We start from the raw sequence: 20,044 nt of genomic DNA, 5'->3' as shown, positions 1-20,044 counted from the left end.
AGAGGACCTGGGTTCAGTTCTCAGCACCCACATGGTGGTTAACAGCAGTCTGTAATTCCAGTTTCAGGGGATGACACTCTTTTCTGGCCTCTGAAGGCATTGTATGACATGGATGCACTTAGATATATTCAGGCAAAATATGCAAACACATAAACTAGAATAAGTAAAAAAAATTCAGTAAAACTCTGAATTCTTCCTCAGACATTTCAGCTAGCTCTGTGAGTTTGGATTCGTGTACAGGGGAGTTGGTCAGTTGGGGATGAGTCAGAGTTGGTGATTATATCATAGTCTTCGTTGAGCTTTGCACATCTGTTAGAGTGACTTTGTCTTTCTGTTTTGGCTTTCCCTTCTCCATGACTATTTGGATGTTTTGGTTTCTCAGATTCTTCCTCTAGGGACACCTGCATAAAGCTTAAGCATTCGGACTGGTGAAGCTTGGTGTTGAACATTTCATCGGACTGCTGAGGTGATCCTGATTGACTATGTGCCAAGAGGGCAAAGGATGGGACCACACACCAAGCTCCCGGGTAGCCAGACAGGATTACAACCCAGTCACCTGTGGACTTTACAAACACGTAGTGGCAAGGCACCAAATGTTAGTCTATGAATTATCCTGAGGTTGTGGTTAGCTCCACAGTCCTGAACTAACCTCTGGCACCACAACTGTGTAGATTGCTAGACCTGAAGTAAACACTGAAACCTTGGAAGCCAAAACCCCACACCCACGCTGCCCCTAAGAGACCACTGGAGCCAGATGTCAGTCTTCAGGGGACTCTGGGCACATTGAAGCCAAAGCCCAGGATCCCCATTGACCTCTGAACCCACCAGGGCTGGAATCCTGATCCCACAGTGCTCCCAGGTCCCTCTTAGTCCTGAGGTGCTTCCTGGACCCATTGGAGCAGAAGGCCTGCTCCAGAGGTGCTATGGAGTCTTGCAGGTGCCGGAAACGTAGTCGTGGGGTGGTGCCTGGATCTGCTGGAACCAGAAGCCTGGTTGAGCTGAGCTCCCTATTCCCACTAGAGTGGGAGGCCTGCTTGTAGAACTTGCTGCAGCAGTTCATCTCTTGTCCTTGAAGTTCAATGTATTTCTAAAAAGTGGCTGTTCAAATATTGTCCTCCAGCTCTCAACTTCCCAAATACAATAGAGCCCTCTCCTCTGGGGTTTCATAACATGCTTCTTTCTCTAATCACCAATAACAGTTAGAGCAGGAATGATTATTTTATGTCTTTGAACACTGCCTGCATTTAGTGAGCTCCAATTTTATACTAATCATTCATTCAATTAATGCAGTCATTATTTCACCACTCACCCTGATCCTGTTTTAGTTTGATTTCTGTTACTGTGAGAAAACACTGCCCAAAACCAACTTGAGGGACAAAATGGTTTATTTGACTTTCTACGTCATAGTCCATCTTTGAGGGACGCCAAAACAGGAACTCAAGGTAGAAACCTACAGGCAGGAGCTAAGGTGGAGGTCATGGAAGAGCACTGCTTACTGGATGGCTCCATTGGTCGGGGTTCAGCTTGCTTGCTCTTAAAAATATTTTATCTATTATTTTTCTGTATATGAGTATATTGCCTGCATGTATGTTGGTGCACCCATGTTGTGCAGTACCCACAGATGTCAGAAGAGGGCTTAGAATTCTCCTGGAACTGGAGTTACGGAGGGTTGTTAGCCACCACGTGGGTGCTAGGAATTGAACCAGGGTCCTCTTCAAGAGCAGCCAGTGCTCTTAACCACTAAGCTTTCTCTCCAGCCCCTTAGCCTGCTTTCTTACACAACCTGGGAACACCTGCCCAAGGATAGCACCACCCACAATGGTCTGGGCCCTCCCACATCACTCAACAATCAAGAAAATGCCCAAAGGGCAATCTGATAGACAAAATCCCCTCAATTTAGGTTCCCTCTTCCCAGATGTGTCAAGTCGACAACCAACCACAAGAGAGCCCAAGAGTGCTGCTTTTGGTATACGCTCCCCAGTGCTGTCTCTCCCACCCTAACCCTTGTCTTTGCATATAGCCAAACATGCACATCTTCAAAATGGAACGTGCAGAAACTATGACACACGGACATCTAAGGGAATTGATGCTTTCCCAGAGTGGACTGTGGACCATAATTGAGCTGCAAAAAGTTTGAGCAAACTAGTGTTATTTCCAGAGATGGAGGTGAGGAGGAAATTATACTTTGAATGTTCAGACTGATGTCAAATTCATGATCCTGGGATCATAGGCTTATACAAACATACGCAGCAGAAATCTGACTTTTTCTTTTCTTTTTTAGAAGACGGTCTCATCCCACTAATGAAATATTTCACATGAGCGATCTGACTTGCATGTTGTTTGTGTTGGGTGCATGGAGCATTATGGGAGGTGGATGTCCTGCAAAATTGTTTCCTGATGCTAGCAGAATCAGGAAGTAGCCTTTTTCTATTTAAAGTGGGCTAAATTTTCTTCTTTCAATTTCTAGGAAATCTGTAAGCTTTGAAGTGAAAATCAATTTCTCTCCAGATGGTTAGGGCAGCCCAGTAAAGCCTTGAACTGCTGTGCTCTTTGTGCAGAGGCACATATTTTCATATAGGGAGGGACAAGCAAAAGAGAAACAGGTGAACCGCAACAGATCACACCAGTGCATTTTGTGCAGTAATTATTTTTGCTGGGAAGAACAAAAATATCCCGACTTAACTTTTCCTTTTTAATATCTAACTTTCAGTTGTGGAATCAAAGGGGGATTGGCAGACTGTAAATGCCCAGGTGTAACCATCTGCTTGGTGTTGGTTGCAGTGAGGCTGCAGAGGGGACAACCACTTTGTGGGGACCCGAAGTGAAAAGCTTGGAGTGGAACACCTCTTGGGGAAACTATCCTTGAACTGATAAAAGTATAAAGTAATTAATAGGTGGGGTAATAGAAGATGGTGAGTGTTTGGAAAATAGTTCAGAGAGGGACCAGGGAAACAGAGCCCTGAGCTCAAGTCCCTTTCCACACCTTGCGTTTCAAAGCAAACATTTGATGAGAATCTATAGTAGAGCAGAAGCTTGTATCCTTTGGGGTGGGGATGCATTTAGTCACCCCAAACCTTAGTTGGTTTCATTGATAATGTAACAATTATTTTTACTTAGCATGGCTCAGTGGTGGGGTGTTGCATGGTGAAGAAACCTTGGGATACCCTCCAGTACATGATAGGTACTTGATTTACATTTTCAGAATGTGCACGAACTTTTCCTTTTGTTGAAGTATTGGACACCCAGCTAGCCAAATAAACCTACTTGGTCTACCCATCTAGATAGTAAAACTCCCTTTTATCTCTCCCTGTTTGGAAAGATGTCCTTTCCTCCCTTGCTTTATCTCCTGTGCTTCTGTGACTTCTCTTTGTCTTCTCCTGACCTTGCTCTCTCCTGGTTCTTATATCCCATCCGGTGACTCTCTACCAGCAGTTTTTACCAAGTATATTATTAACTTTTCCTTTTGAATTATTTTTGTCCCAAATTGTTTATGATTGTGTTGCTTTTTATAAGGAAGGGACCAGAAACAACCCATAATCCCTACCCATAGGGGAACATTGCAAATAATATCTTGGGATCATGTTGATTTGTATTATAGTACTGTTTTCTTTCTTGATGTGTGTAGTTTCCTATGTGTCATAGGAAAATCTAATATTTCCTTGTCTGAGTATCGTGTACTACCTTTCACCACCTCTTTGCAAGGAATGGAGAATCACCAGAAATAGAATAAATTTCTCCCTCTGAATCCAGCCCACAGTGTGCCTGTCCTAGCCCTAAGCATCCTTTTCTCCTTTTGTTATAAAGTCACTTTACATGTAGCTCCTCCACTCCATTTTTCAGTTCATGGAATATTAGCATAGCTGGCCAATAGCTAGAGAGGCTGAATACCGTATATGGGAAACGAGAGAGAAGCTGCTATTCCAAGAGGATTGTCCTGTCAGTTTGGCCAAGCTGTAGAAAATGGTTCCTTATCTTCAGAGAGCTGGAACCAGAAATGGTTGGCAAAGGCTGTCTTGGCTTCATGCTCTTCCTTTGAAGTCCAGATTTGGGCTTCTGTCTATTGCAACATCCACGGAGTACAAAATGGACCAGCTCTTGAGGGTTCCGCTGGACCAGGGGAACCTCCGCCACCTGGACTGCATGGCTTTGTCTTTCTTTCTTTTTTCTCTTGCTTTGAGGTGATGGAGCCTGATGGGAAATGTAGGGGACAAGAAATAAACTTAAAGGTGAACACATTTAAGATACCATGGATACATGCTGCATTGGGATTGAGATCTGATTAATTGTAGGTTAATGCCGGATCTAATGTCTTTGTTTGCTAAGTCCCCTGAAGAAGGATATTAGGATGCTGTGATTGGGAATAAAAGATGGAAATCAGAAACAATGAAAAGAAAATATATACATGAATATTGATACTATTTGACAATGGGTAAGCCCTTCAGAAGTCAGCCAGCGTTCACTGCTATGGCTGGTCTATGTGAGTGCTGGTTCAGGAACTGATGTATCTTCAATATTGACAAATGTAACGTGCATGAGAACTGCTCAGGGAGCTTCTGAGCTTACAGATTCAAATTCAGATGTACTAGGTGGGGATGGCAGCATTTCTAACAAATTCCAGGCACATGCTGATGCCGATTTTCCAAGGGCCACACTTTCAATAGCAAGGAGAAAGTCAAACTTCCTCATATTGGCTTACTTCACTTGGAAGAGCACAGCAAGCCAACAGGGCAGCATCACACTTAATTTCTTCAGCGGCAGTGCTTGTGGCTGCCCAGGCTGGTAGCAGTCCTCTTGGTGACACAGGGGTGGTGTTGCAATGATAGCACATAGCAGGCATGCACAGTTGTACTCAACTTAAAAATTTCAAGCTTCATGGGAACCAGGGTCTACTGTACCAGCTTCCAGACACTGACTGTGGGAGGCCCAAACCTGTTCCTTTCCATCAGATATTCCTAGTTCATTTGCATCTTATTAATCAGAACCATTTTCCTCATTAACAATGCCATGGTGGTTTGAATGAGAAATGTCGCCCATAGTCTCAAATGTTTGAGAACTTGGTAAATGGTCCCAAGTTGGTAGCACTGTATGGGGAAGGTCATGGAATCTTTAGAAGGTGTGACCTTGCTGAGGGAGGCCTTTGAGAGTCTCTTCCCATTTCCAGTTGCTCCCTCTGCTTCCTGTACACGCTTGAAGATGAGAGCTCTTGGCTTCCTGCCCTGACTCCCTGCTCCCATGTCTTAACCGCCATTATGGACTCTTAACCCTCTGGATCCATAAGTCCAAATAAACTCTTCCTTTGAGGGTCTCCTTGTTTTATCATTGCAACAGAAACCTAAGTAAGACAGATGCCATTCCACTTTTTTCTGGAAATGACTTCCAGGGAGTAAATGACGCCATAATGCTAACACATAGTCATTTCCCATGGAGATGAAGGAGCATTTTATTAAAACTCCATCAGAGTTGCTGATTTTTTTTTTTTGTTCTTGAGTACCCAAGGCCACTAAAGAAATCTATAATCACATGTCTCTCTTACAGTCAGGATAGACTCATGGGAGAGAATGCAATGTGGTAAGTCTTGCAAGTTCAGTCTATGAACAACTTCTCAGCTAACTAGCTGTATAGAGTGTGGAAGACCCAGTAAAGAAATTCAAGGAAGACTCTGGGGAAAGTGGAGCTTCTAGGTGGAGGGAGAAGAGTGTAATGGGCAGAGGTGTAATAAGTGTTGATGGATATTGTATGCAGTACAGTTATATGCAGTACAGTTAGCTTACAGCTACTATTGTTTAAACCAGGATGCCTGAGGCTAAGGGGGCTATTATGTAGCTGTTCCCCCTGAATTGAAATATTTCCTCCTGTAAGAAAGAGGGAATCTCATAAGACTGGGAAGTAAGCAAGACGCACAAGACTCAGGAAGTAAATGAAACTTTCAGGGCTTAAGAAGCTTCTGAAACTTCAGAATTCTCAGGGCTCCTCCCCACTGGTAAACAGTAACCACTGCTGGGGAGAAGATGCTCTCTGATGGGGCCTCGCTGCCTGAAGTCTGTGCAGGGAGCTCCAGGCATGCAGCTTCCATGAGTCATCACTCATGCTGCCTTGGGCCTTTCAGGGTGCAGCTGCCTTTCAGTCACCCATGCTCCTGTAAGTAACAACTTACTCATACTCCCATAAATAACTTCTATAAAGGCACGGGTTCACCAAGCTAGACTTGGATGGAGTCATTTCTTTGGTCTGTTGTTGGTGTCCTACGTTGGGTAAATAGATGTTCATTTATATCTCCCCAGGAAAAGTCACACAACATGGCTCTTTGAACATAGCTAAATACATATGACTGGAGAGGTCACAGATCCTAGAGAAAACCCTACCTCTGTCACATCCCTAGACAAATGTAATGTCTTACTGTGTGCTAAATATGGGTCCTTATAGTTACAAACAATTATGCCAGTCACCACTCATCAAAGAAGCTTCTTTATACAACAGATGGAGGCTATTACAGAGTTCCACAACTGGTCACACACAGAGAATAAGTGTTTGAGAGATGCCCAGCCCTAAGTGACGCATCTACAATGGAACCTCTACATCTAAGTTTCTGGAACATAGTGGAACAAGGGGTAGAGAGAATACTAATGCATCTCTCAACTGTCATCCATGAAGCTTCCTCATGCAACAGAATGCAATGCACACAAAAGGTCACAAGTGGCCAAAGTGTAGTGAATGAGTCTGCGGAGTGCATGTCCCTGGATAGGACTCCTATATTAAACCTCACCTACCCATGCCTCAGGGATCATTGTGGAAGAGGGGGCAGATAACAGAAACATAAACAGGCCCCTGGGAACTTGCTCATATGAACTTATAGCAATGATGGCAGCATGTACAAGACCCATACCAGCTCAATCAGACAAAAACCTAGCATAGAACTGGGGGAATGGGCAAGAAGCCCAAACCTTAGCCAAGGAACTATTGGCAGCTGATTACTACTGGGTGAGGGAGAGTTAATCTTTAAGGGAATGACTCTGGATAGACTGACTAGACTCCAGTGGATGAACTCACACTGAGGTACTTCTAAGTACCCAAATTTGACTCAATAGGCCTTAACGTACATGACAGAATGCATGAAATTCTGTTGCGGGGGGAGCTGTGGGAGGCTGTGGGTGGTGGAGAGGGTCTAAATATGTTTATGAAATGCACGAAAGTTCAATAAAAATACACGTTGAAAAAAATAATCACATTGAATTCCATTGGGGAAGTAGGTGGACATGGGGCCTGTCTTAGACAAACCATGGGACATGTGTAGTCACTGTAGTTATAATCTGTTTTGTTTTCCCCAAGAAAGCTTTTAGTGCAAACAATATGATTTGCCGTTGCTTATAGAACCATGTGCATGTGTAGGAGGGAGGGATATACTGAAATGTCAACTTCAGCTTCCAGGTATGTATAAGGAAAAGTCAGGGACCATCTGTGGTGATTTGCTCATGTGTAAGTAACATAGATGGGTTATTTGGGGATAGAGAGGATCTGACTTTCCAGTCTCACTTTATAAGCTGATGAGACAGGTGAGCCTCAGACTCTTGATCTTTTTCTTAATTTTTCCAGTGTTCTCCTTTGTGTCTTTGACTTAATCAGGACAATGCTGGGATAGGCAGCCATCACATGTTAGTCTTTAAATATCTATGGGTCACACATATGAATTGTTTATATAATTGCTGCATGCTGGAATTCAGTTATCTGACCCCAATCCAAATACAGGTATATTTGGAAAACAGATTTTTTTTTGTATCCTGAAAGAGGAAATACTGTGGTAAACATGAAGTATTTTTTCACTCTTTCTGAGAATTTTGCTTTAACAAATGGCCTTAACTGTATAGGAAGCACTACCATACGACTGAAGGTGAGCTGCTATAATAAAGTAAGTAGTCTAGGTGACTTAAACAGCAGACATGTATTCCTCATCCTTCTGGTTCAGGCATGCTTGACTCCTAGAGGACTCTGGTTTCTAGAGAGCTGCCTTCTTGCTATATTCACAGGGTGGAGAAAGGCTGTTCTTTCTCTCATCTTGAGAACTTCTCCCTCATAACATAAAGCAAACATAATTACCTCCAAATTCTCTACCACTGAAGGATGGCACATTGGACTTAGAGATTCACAATATGAATTTTGGGAGGGCAAAAATAGTTAGTCCATAACAGGTATTTTCTGCCAGTTTCAGCCCATGCTTAAGACACTTTCTAGTTTGAAGTCTGCATCTTTGGGCACTGGCCCACCTGTGATTCTGGGAACTGGAACTTTTACTCATGTGGCTTCTTGATGCATCAGTTCCCTGAACTGTCTACCTTCAAAGCGCTTAAAAGAGTGAATAGGGAGGAAATTAAATAAAGGGGGTAATTATCATGGTACAGTCAGAAAAAAAGAGAATTGACTGTTCAAACCTTCCTTTGACATTTTCTGAGCACTAAGTACAAAATAATTTTCAAGAAACTAGATACAATGTTGACCAATAACCAATGTACTTGCTGGATAATCCTCATGGATTGTTTTCCCTTAGGGGCATGTGCATCACTTTTGTACTTTTTGAAGTGCTTAATTATGGATTCTAATTCATTCAGTGTAGAAAAGGAACCAAGTCTTATGAATGAACGTGATATGGGGAACTATTTCAATCCAGGGGTTATAGAAACTATGGAATAAGTAATAGTTACATAGCTATTTGGAGGACATATTTGTTACTTTTCTCGTCATTTTGAAAAACTACCTGACAAAAGCAACTTCAGGAAGGAAAAGTTTATTTTCACTAGTGTCAGCATGAGTGTGAGGCTGCTGATCTCTCTTTCCTTTTTATTCAGTCTGGGATTCCTGGTCCATGGGATGGTGCCATCCACATTCAAGGTGGGTCTTTTTTCTTCAGTTAAACTTTTCTAGGAACTCCTTCAAAGACATGCCCAGAAGTGTGTCTTCTAGGTAATTCCAAATCTATTCAAACTGACACTGAGATTTAACCATCACAAAGGATAATTTAAAAATAAAGCAATAACTGATGATAACACTTACTGAGACCTTACTATGTTCCAAGAGTTCTACTGTGTGATTCATATGTATCATTGCAATTGTTTCTGATAACCACTCCATAGCCTAGTTATCACCTTTTTGTTTATAGACTTAGTTGAAGGTAGAAAGGTGCATTTTCCAATAAAAAGGAGGAAGTGCAGAGTTACTGTGGTTGGACATAACATGGCTTATGAGTCACTTGAGGAATTGAAGGAAAGTTTTTGAAATCATATTATGTAAAATGCTAAAGGAAAATGATTTGCTTCCCATCAAAATGTGAATATGTTGATGGAGGGAGGAAAGAAGCAAATGTAGAAGTTCCTGTTTATAAAACGCACTGCTATGTGTGCTGGCTTTAGCCATCAGCTTGACACAACCTAGAATCGCCTGGGAAGAGAGTCTTAATAGGAATTTTTTGGCTCAGGTTGACCTGTAGGTATGTCTATAGGGGATTGTCTTGATCGTAATTGATGTAGGAAGATCCAGCCCTTTGTGGGTGATACCATTCCTTAGGCTGGATCTTGAGTGAAGAAAGTAGCAAGAAAGCAGTGATCTGCTTATTTCCCTCTTTGCTCTTGACTATAGACATAATATCTTGAGTTCCTGCCTTGACCTTCCCAACATGATGAACCATAACTTGGAATTGTAATCCAAATAAACTATTTCTGTTCCTAAATTGCTTTTGGTCAGGGGATTGTATCACAACAGAAATGAAGCTAGGACATCAGATAACATGAAGTTATGAAGAATTTGATTTGAAAGTTGTGTGTGTAGATTCCTCACAATACCACAAGACCCCAGAGAAATAAGAGTTTGGGGAAGATACATTGAATTTCCAGACTTGGAGGACTGAATTCAAAGTTTGCTAGCACCTTCCTTCTTTTGAAGTTGTGGAGTGTAGGAGCTATAGAGATGCAATTAGTTCAAGATGGAATACCTCCACTTGACTTACTTGAATCTGCACTGTGGATTGGGGGGAGATAACAGTTTTATATAGTACAGTGGGTGGTAACTTATCTAGCCTGGTTCAGGGTGTTTTCAAAGGAGGGTGATAAGGAAGGCTTTTTTTCCTCCTTCTTTTAAAAAATGGTTCACTCTTTTTGAAGTTGTAGTTTGATTCTTTGTATCAGGTAGCATTTTCTTCCACTGACATGATTGAGGTGTGAAATATTCTGGCATTTCTAAATTCCACAAACAAGGTTTCTTCATTTGAAGCTGAGACTTATAAATGTATAATTACATATATATTACATATATCATAACAACACACGCCAGTGTGATAATCCATGGTTTCAATAGCAAATATTTAACATCTTCTACAGGCTAGGTTATGGGAAGGTCATAGTGAGTGGCTGAAGCAAGGCTTTTGATTTTGCTTGGGATCAACACTTGGAAGATGCTTGTAGAAATTAGACAAAAAAGGTAAAAATAAAAGTGAAAATTTCATTGAATACTAGAAGAAAAAGAGAACGAGCTAATCTGAGACAAAAGTAAGTTAGTCTCCCTAGGCTGGGTGATATACTGGGTAGTTGTTCATGTCAACTGTCTTTCCGGCTACCCTTCCCCAACCCTGGGAGCCTGATCCATATGAGCTTTCTTAAAGGGTCCCTCTGCTCTCTATTGTGAATTGGCCATTCAGATGGTGGGAAGAGAATGAGGCTGGGGTCCACCCTGCCGGATCCCTACAACATCTTCCTGCTTGAGTGAGATGCTTTACTGAAGATTGCCAATTCTTTGAAGTGGTTCTCTCTCTATACTTGCCTTCTCTAGGTTCTGAGATATGGTCCCTTCCCTCCTTCAGGTATCCCTCTGCTGTCACTAGCCATGGGCAACTGTATCAGCTCTTGTTGATATCTCTAAACCTTCCCGCTACCTTTGTTTACAGCCCTTTATGACTATTTTACTTTTTTGGTCTATAACACCTGGTCCCTGACATCGCCCTGGATGTATACTTCAAAGGGACTTTTTGAGGATGTCACTTTTTGTATTGAAATATGAAATGTCAGAAATTGTAAACCAGATACTTAATGGAAGGAAGTGAATTTTATAAATAGGTAAGAACATGTATGGCCACCTTACGATCAGACAACTTTACATGTTCAAGGTACATATCAGGAAGGGACTTACATGTAGGGACAAGGGGGAGGCAGTCCTGGATGAGGCTGAGAAATGGACATGGACAGTGGAAAGCGTTCAATTTAGATTTAATTTGAGTGAATCAGTAAAAGGCATTGGAGGAGTTTAGGTAGAAGGGTGTCATGGTCAAATTTGATCCATTAATCTTTTAATTTGCTCGGAGTCACCAGTGGGCAACCCCCTCACATATGTATGATCAATATACAGTACAAGGGAGGGAAAGGCAGCTACAGAGGCTGGTAAGGGCTTCTAGCAGAATCCTGGAGCTGTTGGGTTTTGGGTGCATAGAATGTTAGTAGGAGGCAAGGTTCAAGTAATATAGACACAATGGCAGCTGAGATGAATAGAGAGGACTGATTAGAGTGGCAACACTTGATTGGAACTCTATCATATAGACATTCCAGAGAAAGAGCTCCATCAGGCAGTTCTAGTCAAAGCTATGACCAGAAATACGCTTGAATGTAAATAAATGCACCTCTCAGGAAGTCTTGCCACACAGGCTACCTGGAATCTGTAAGAACATGGTAGAAGAATCATGAGAGAAAGAGAAGACCGGCAAAGTGGATAGAACCAGATCAGACCACATTAGGATGCCAATTCTAGGGCAAGGAGGGGGGCTTTATGTTTGTGTATGTGTGTGTGTGTGCATGTGTGTGTGTACGTGTGTGCGTGTGTGTGTGTGTGCGCACGCCATGGAACACGTGTGGAGGTGTGCATGTGTGTGTGTGTGCATGCACACGTGCACTGTGTGTGTGTGTGTGTGTGTGTGTGTGTGTGCATGTGTGTGTGTACGTGTATGCGTGTGTGTGTGTGTGCGCACGCCATGGAACACGTGTGGAGGTGTGCGTGTGTGTGTGTGTGCATGCACACGTGCGCCATGGAACATGTGTGGAGGTCAGCGGAAAACTTTCCGCAGTAGCTTCTCTCCTTCCATCACACGGGTCCTGGGGATTGAACTTAGATTGTCAGGTTTTGCGGCAAGCACCTTTTCGCAATGAACTATTTCACTGACCCTGTAGAACATTTTTGACAAGAATGGAAAGCCTAGAGCTCCGCACAGGATCATCCAGCAGGACAAGACTGGATAGAGTCCAAGGAAGGAAGTACAGGCCAGTTATCAGAAAACCTCTGTGGAGATTCAGTTCTCTCTCTCTTGTGGTTTCATTAACAACAGATGTTTTATCTTTGAAATACTGACTGTGGTCTAAAATGTGTTATTATTTATCTCTATCCCCATGCTAACTTCTGAGGATGATGATATTTTTGATGAACAAAGCCAGAAGTCTTCAATGAAATAAAATACAGCTCTCTTGAGACCAAAATGAATTATCTGTGGCCTGGCAATCTTTTGTCTCATGGGGAGGGAGGCGTAGGAAAGAAAATGTCATCCATTCTATAGTCTGTGACTTCTGTGACTTTAGCTAATGACAGAATTTTACTTGTTTGAGTGGTATCACAGAGTATGCAGAGAAATACGGTGAATTTTTAGCACACTGTTTAGTTGTGGATAAAGGAGATCCATATTTGGGGGACTGGAGAGACGGCTCGGTGGTTAAGCGCATTGCCTGCTCTTGCAGAGGACCTGGGTTAGATTCCCAGCACCCACATGGCAGCCAACAACTGTCCAGAACTCCAGTTCCAAGGAATCCAATGCCTCCTGATCTCTGCAGGCATTGCATGACATGGTACACTTATACACATGGAGGCAATACACTCATACACATAAAATAAAAATGATAAAAAAGAAAGAGATCCAAATTTTTAACAAAGGGAGGGCCTTGATAACATTTGTAGGAGAAAAAGAGAGGAAAAAGAGAGAAAACAACCCAGTGACCACCTAGGACATGGAAACCTCGCATGAGCACTTTCTGTTACTGGCATCAAGCAAATAGTTCAAGAGTGACAGCATGCCAGTGAGAGAACAGGCGAGAGCAACCCAGGCTTGTGCTTCATATGAAGTAGGAGAGAGAGTCGGTTTTGAGGCCCGAGTCCTCAACCTGGAGGATCTAACACTCACTGCAGGTACACAGTGTTCCAATTGAATCGAAGTAGGGGACACCCATGCTGACATCCTGTATCACAGAGTGGCTTACTAGTGAGGGGCAAAAACATCTAGACATCTTGTGTCAAAGCAATGAGTGTTGTAAACGTACAGCAAGTGAAACTAAGCCTGAATTGGGGTTGATTCTTCCTTCTTTAGAGCCATACTCTAAAGCCATTTCAAAGTTACTCACTGTCTGAAGCTCTTCCTGGTTCCCTTGACTCACTCACCTCTATACCTCCCCTCTTCTCAACGCTAACAAATATATTTGTTAGCCTATCTCTGTTTCCTATAGAGCTATCGTTTGTTAATTCATTTAGTAAACATGTGCTGCACTACTGACCTACCAGGCAAAATGTACAAAAATGTCACAGCTTTTATCAGTTAGCTAATTCCTTTCTGATTGGATTTGAGACCTGGTCTACAAGAAGGAATTTCATACCTGGTACTGTAATTCTGCTCGAAAGCCCATAACTGAGAAGGTTATAGTCCTTAAGGTAGAACTTACTATTGTTATTTTGCTAAATGGTCATACATCAGATTGCCTTCTGAATATTAATGTTTCCACCCGAAGACCTGGGCTGCTTCAACTTGGTCAGAGAAGCTTCTTTTCACTGTGGGCAGGAGTCAATGGAGAGATGCGTAACTGGTCAGGATGCTTAGAATAAGGAACCGAGTGTGCAGCCCTAAACGGGCCATCTATATTACAGCCCCAACACTAAGGTTCAGGAAACATCATGGAAGAGGAGGTAGAAATAATGTAAGAGCCAGGATCTGGGGAGGAGTGTTGTGCAATGCTGTCTTCTGGACATGACATGACTGTTGCACTCCTGATCTCACAGCAGCTGTGGTTACCTGCACAAGATCGAGACTCAAGACAGCTAAAATCTCAGCATAGATGGGGTAGACGACCCCTAGGTCCCACCCCACACTGAGGTGCTACTGGCAGTGGATGGTTGCTGGGGGAGGGAGGGCCATTCTTTCTTGAGGATGTGGCCGTGGTAGATTTCCTATGCTCCAGTGGATGACCCCACACCTATGCACATAAAGGCATTACTCATTGGACTTAGTGGGTTATCAAAAGAAAAAAGATATGAAGTTTGGAGGGGGCCTTGTTGGGAGAGTTATGAGGAGAGTTGTAGAGGATAAATGGAGGGTAGATGTGATCATATATCATTATATACATATGTGAAATTCTCAGAAATAAAGAAAAATAAACAGATAATAACAACTAAATAAAAACAAAATTTAAAAAAATGTGTACTTATAGGAACTGGGGACAAAGAAAGGAGGGGTTTGAAATGAGGTATCAATGATCAGAATCAAGAGACACAACTTTGCCCACGGTAATGACAAGGTATCAGGGGAGATATATTTGACCAAAGCATTTCATCTTTGGCATTTCTTTATCAATGGAAAGTAAGTGCTTTAGGAGATGGGAATTTAAAAAATTTTATTTATTATTTTTATTTTATGTGTATGCATGTATTACCTGCGTGTAGGTAAGTGCACCTGTGTCATGGAATGCTCGTGGCGGAGGACAGAAGAAGCTGTCAGATCCCCTGGAACTGGAGCTACGGACAGTTGTTAGCTGCCATGTGGGTGCTGGGATTCAAACCGGGGTCTTGTGCAAGAACAGTCAATGTTCTTAACTGCTGAGCCATCTCTCCAGCCCCAACCTTGGGAATATTTTTAGACCTCTTAAGACTTACTCTTTCTATCTGTAAAATGGGGTTATTAACAACAATCACCAAACAGGGCTTTTGTTTAGATTGATTTAAGAAATATAGGCTTAGTACCCAGCATGATTCTAGTGGGTTATTGACAGAGTAAGAAACATATTTTGGAGTCCCACTGGCCAGCTTTGAATTTTGGTCCTGTTGACTTTGACATTAGAAGAGTTTCCTCACTTGCCTGAATTTGCTATTCCATCTCCAAATTTTGGATTCTGGGAAAAATAAGACAGATCAGTATTCACAATGCCCAGGGCTTGGGAGATAGTTCAGTTGGTAAAGTACTGTACAGGTGCAAGGACCTGAATTTGATCCCCTAAATCCCACATTAAAACATGCCGAACTGGCACTAGTAATCCTAGCTCTGGGTAGGGAGAGACAGGAGTATCCTGGGTGCTGGCCTGCCCGCCAGTCTAGCCAAATCAGTGAGAGACCCTGTCTCAAAAACTAAGGTGGAGAGCGATAGAGGAAGATACCCAATGTTGACCTCTGCCTTCATGTGTGTTCACATATATGCCTGCTCACTTGTACACACACAGGAGTAGGTACAAACCAAACCACACCCATTCCTCTGCCCCCAAGAATGTACATAAGGCCAAGCACAGAGGAACATCTCAACAAACACCAGCTGTTATTCATGTTGTTACCCTTAAAAAGATTTGGGGTTGTTGGTTCTTTGAGACTTTTATGCTCTGGGACTTTTAGCTGTGCTTGCAGCAAATCCATATGGCATTAGTGGTGGGAGCAGTGTCAGGTGTTAAGATCACATTCTTGCCCTTTGTAAAATGCTAAAAGCTAGAGACAAGGAGAAGGCAGACATCCAAAGCTGACTATGCAGTGACTTCACTAATTGGCACTATTGTGAAGAGTTGCTGGGTTCTCTGTAAGTCTGCGGAGGGATGGAGCTGTTACTGGTCTGCATGATCTAAGAAGGCTTCTCAGGGAAGTGGGTTTTTATGAATTCTGAAGGTAAGTGGCTGGCTCACTATGAGAATGAAGGGCCTTTATTGCTTCTGGACAGAGGTGACAACATTCAGGATGGACATGAGGATGGAAAGAAGGTAGAATGATGGAGAATCCGAAAGGTGGCTCACATAGCTGGAGTGCGGGGAACTGGAGACATGGCTGCAGCTTCCAGCTGTGTCTGGATTCTGTGGATCCCAAGTTAACTTGACTCTGCCAATACTAGGGGGTGTTTCTGTACATTATCACTGTGATCTGCTTCAGCATGGGTGCTGTTGACAGAGCTCTCACTATGTCTCTGTGGTAAGCATCTCCACACATTATCTTAGAGGAACTTCCCAACAGTCCTGGGACTATGCCATGGTTTTCCCCTATTTAACCAATGAAGATGTTGAGGTTCACGGGACTCAGCAACTTGCTCAAATCCTACAGGTAGTGGGTGGTCAGGGTGGATGAAACCAGTTACATCTTACTGTACATATTCAGTCCTTACTCTGTAATTTCTCATGATCCCCCTCTTCATCCTCAACTCCAGAACTCAGAAGAGTGTGAACTGCCATTTGCTCAGCTGATTATTGCTATGATTACTTTGCTTAGCAGATGGCAGGTTTAGGTCATTACCTTCTCCTGGAGTGGTACAAAACAAGAGACAGGAAACACCAAAATAAGACATGCTATATTATACATCTGAAATGGAAATTAGAGACAGATGATGGATCCAAATGACTTCCTCGTAGTGAGTGTTTCAGGAAAGTGTACAGTACATACACAAGTCTATCACATTTGAGTGTCCCTACTTTGGTCATGGAGTATCACCCAGAGACTCAATAAACTCACAAATCCTGACTTATGTGTGCAAATGTTTTAAAACCACTTTAGTAAGTTACCATGAACCTCGTTGGTTTTGTATTATGACACATAAACTTCCATCCTCCTTGCTTGGCCGGGAGAGTTAAATGAAAATGTAAATTGTAAAAACAAAATGTTTGGATAAGCAAACTTTACCGTTCCATTGTAAATAAGCCAGTGGTTCTCAGAATGTGGTCCCGGGATCCCCGATGATCCCTGCGTTAGTTATTTTTCTTGTTGCTGTGACCAAATATCTGACAAAAGCCACTTAGGGAGGAAAACTTTATTTTGGCTCATAGATGGAGATACAGTCCATCATGGTGAACTGTATATAGTCCAATCACTAGGCAGTGCCATGGCACCAGGAACTTGTGGTTGGGAACATCTTGGGGAACAGGAGGCAGAGAGGGCTAGAAATTAGGTTGAACTATAAAACTCATTCCCACCACCCCAACAACTCACTTCCTGTTAGCTGGATTCTATCTGCCAAGGTTCCACTACCTCCCCAAACAGTGCCACCAACTAGGGGCCCAGTGTTCACACACATGAGTCTATCATGGACAGTTTACATCCAAACCACAACAGTCATTGAAACCCTTTCATGGTACCCATGAGGTCAAAAACTATTTTCATGAAAAATACCAGCGTGCTCTGGACCTTCTTCAAGCTCATTTTTTTATGGATGTAAGTGGAGTTTTCAGAGAGCTCACAGTGTCTGTGATAATCTGAATAAAGGTGGGAATGAGAATCAAGTGTCTCATATTAAACCAGACATTAACAAAGATTTGTAAAAATGTAAAACCAATGCCACCCTTAGTAATTTTAGAAACGGTTTTTTTATTATAGATGTCATTTATCTTAATACGTAATAGGCTCACTATTGCTGTGTCAAAATGAATTAAAGACTTTTAAAGTTTCTTATTTTTATTTCTAACATTAGTCATAGGTAAAGTCATATATACATAATTTCATTGGGGCACTTGTTTTGAAAAGATAGAGGAATTTTTACACCCAAATGACTGAGTTACACTGGTTACATTACTGTTTAGGACTCATTATTAATTTAGTGCTGTCTAGTCCCAGTTCAATAAAAACACTTTCTAATTAATCTTTCTTAATTCAAACAAGAAAATGCCAGGGGTGATGATATAGGGGCTTCCTGCTGCTTTTAAAAGAAGCAAGAATCAATATGCAGACACCAGAGTGCTATTTCACAAAAAATAATTATGTCTGGGTACACTTTAACCCAAGGGCATGGATTGTAAAATGTAATTAGAACATATTTTCTCATCTATTAACTACTATTTCTTTACTAGAGCAAAGAGCTTCTATTCATAGCAGAAAATAAAAGAGAAGAATCCACCTGTTGAAATTTTACAGCCAGGCTTCTGTTGTGGGAGAAACACTACACGCTCCTGCTTCTTTTCTGCAGTGTAGAAGGGACACTTTGCAGCCAAAAGTGATGCACCTTGCATTGAGATCTTGGATCTGCCATTGGCTTGCTGTGTGGTATTGATTGGGAAGAATCACTCCTTTCACTGAGGTCTGGATCCCTCATGGAGTTAGGGGAAGGGCACCATTTGATTCCTTCTTAAGATGTGCAAATCTGGGAGTGATGGCTCAGTGGTTAAGACCACTGGCTGCTCTTGCAGAGGACTCAGGTTTGGTTCCCAGTACCCACATGGAGGCTAAAAACTGTCTGTAATTCTAGTTCCAGGGGATCCGATACCCTCTTCTGACCTCCACGGGCATTGCACAATGTGGATGCACTTACATACATGCAGACAATACACTCATACACATAAAATAAAAATAATAAATAAATATTTAAAAAGATGTCCAAATCTGGAGCAGATAATGAGGGAGTGAGAAAATGGCATTTAGTGAGTCAATGGAGTGCCGGTAAAGTTTTATTTGCTCAGACAGAGGCCAGTAGGAGCCCAGGAAAGATTCTATGGACTCTCACATGCAAAAATTCCCAGAGAGATTAATGGGCTGGTATAGGCAGGCTAGCACTGCAGTGGGGATTTACTTGAGGTAGCAGGTGAGAAAGAAGCCACCACCTCATAAATGAAAGCAGACACTCCACAGGAGTAAGCGGCTACTTCCAGAGTCAGGCGAGACACAGACAGGATCCTCCACTAGCTATGGTTGAGTTTGACATGTCTTACAGGGAGCACACATAGTTTGGCTTGTGTTTCTCACACCCTGGTAGCTTATCTTATTAGGTCATGGATTTTTTTTTTTTTTAATTTTTATTCATTGGGTAGGCTGAGGCTGAGATCCTAGCAGACAGCCTGACAGGGTGGGTTCAGACCTCCATCAGGGTAGCGGCTCCGAGCTCAGCAGACAGCCAGAGAGTGCCAGGTTCTGGCCTCCCTCTGGCTTCCAACTACCAGAGGGCCTAGGAACCCAGGGGACAGCCTGACAGCCACCCCCCATCCTGCCTCCACGTGGTGGTGAGCTTCCCCTAACTGTGTCATACCATCCCCCTACCTGGGATTTTATGAGGCCCCTCCCAAGGCCCCAGGGTAGATCTGGCTTTGGTAGGCTAAGGCTGAGATCCTAGCAGACAGCCTGAGAGGGTGAGTTCAGACCTCCATCAGTGTAGCAGCTGGGATCTCAGCAGACCCCTAGAGAGTGCCGAGTTCTGGCACCCCCTCTGGCCTCCCCTCTGGCATAGGGTTGACAACACAAAGGACTGCCTGAGAGAGACTGGATCCTGCCTCCACATAGTGAAGGAAGCCTGAGTGTATCTGACTAGAACCTGAATTGGGCTTCTGGGGGTACCCCTGAATAGCTGATCTGAAGCTATCAGTTCCCTCCAAAATAAACCTGAGAGTACCTGAAGCCTGTACCAACCAGCTTTACATAAGCACTAAAGAAAGGATCTAGGCACCCGGATAATACGAACAGACGCATACTTCAACTTAATTCTCACATCAGAATCATAAACAGCAAAAGAAATTCACATGCCAAAACCACAACGAAAGAATAATAAAATGGAAAGCCAAAACACTATGTCCCCAGGAAAGCCCACCAGTCCTGTAGAAGAGTTCTACAAAGAGAACCCCCTAGAGATAACCCAGGACACTGAATTTAAAAGAACAGTCATAAACATGATCAAGGAATTCAATGAAAATCAACACTGGGCGAAGCCCTAGTCACTACATGAACTCGTGGCGGCGATTGAACACACTCCTAAACAATGAGTGGGTCAAAGGAGAAATTCAGAAAAAAATAAAAGAATTCCAGGACTTCAATGAAAAGGACAACACAACAC

General features: G+C 42.7%; 1 long non-coding RNA gene across 1 annotated transcript in view; it reads left to right on the top strand.

Annotated features, from left to right (window-relative positions):
• Window positions 1-20,044, top strand: part of LOC115070458 — a 56,094-nt gene that overhangs the window by 23,332 nt on the left and 12,718 nt on the right. The window lies entirely within an intron of this gene.

The sequence above is a fragment of the Nannospalax galili genome, unplaced genomic scaffold (genome assembly GCF_000622305.1).
Source record: "Nannospalax galili isolate Female #2095 unplaced genomic scaffold, S.galili_v1.0 scaffold34, whole genome shotgun sequence".
Lineage (NCBI taxonomy): Eukaryota > Metazoa > Chordata > Mammalia > Rodentia > Spalacidae > Nannospalax > Nannospalax galili.
Note: the sequence above shows the minus strand (reverse complement) of the source record. Positions and strands in the feature narration are given on the sequence as shown.